Genomic DNA, 410 nt, shown 5'->3' with positions numbered 1-410 from the left:
TCCCGGACCGGGGCACGAACCCGCGTCCCCTGCATCGGCAGGCGGATTCTCAACCGCTGCGCCACCGGGGAAGCCCTCTTTAGCCTTTCTTGATGGTTGTTAACATTTGCTCTAAGCACCTTTACCACCTAAATGGATGTAAATAATACCTTGTATGCAGTGTGGTATTGACCAGAGGTTATATTTAGTCAATGTCAAGATTCAGGGAGGAAAGGAACAGACCATTTAAAGGTGCTCTGTAAAAATCCTCCCATAAATGTTTGAAAAGTTTTTAGAGAATAATTCTAACTTAACTTTAACTTTATTTTAAACTTAATCTTAATTACTTAGAGAATAATTTTAATTTGTCTAGCTGGCACCTCGGTCAGATGAGGGTTTAAGATAAAACATTCACTGTAAAAGTAAAATCA

This window comes from Physeter macrocephalus, chromosome 13 (assembly GCF_002837175.3).
Source record: "Physeter macrocephalus isolate SW-GA chromosome 13, ASM283717v5, whole genome shotgun sequence".
NCBI classification, from domain to species: Eukaryota; Metazoa; Chordata; class Mammalia; order Artiodactyla; family Physeteridae; genus Physeter; species Physeter macrocephalus.
The sequence above is the reverse complement of the archived record's forward strand: the minus strand, read 5'-3'. Positions refer to the sequence as shown.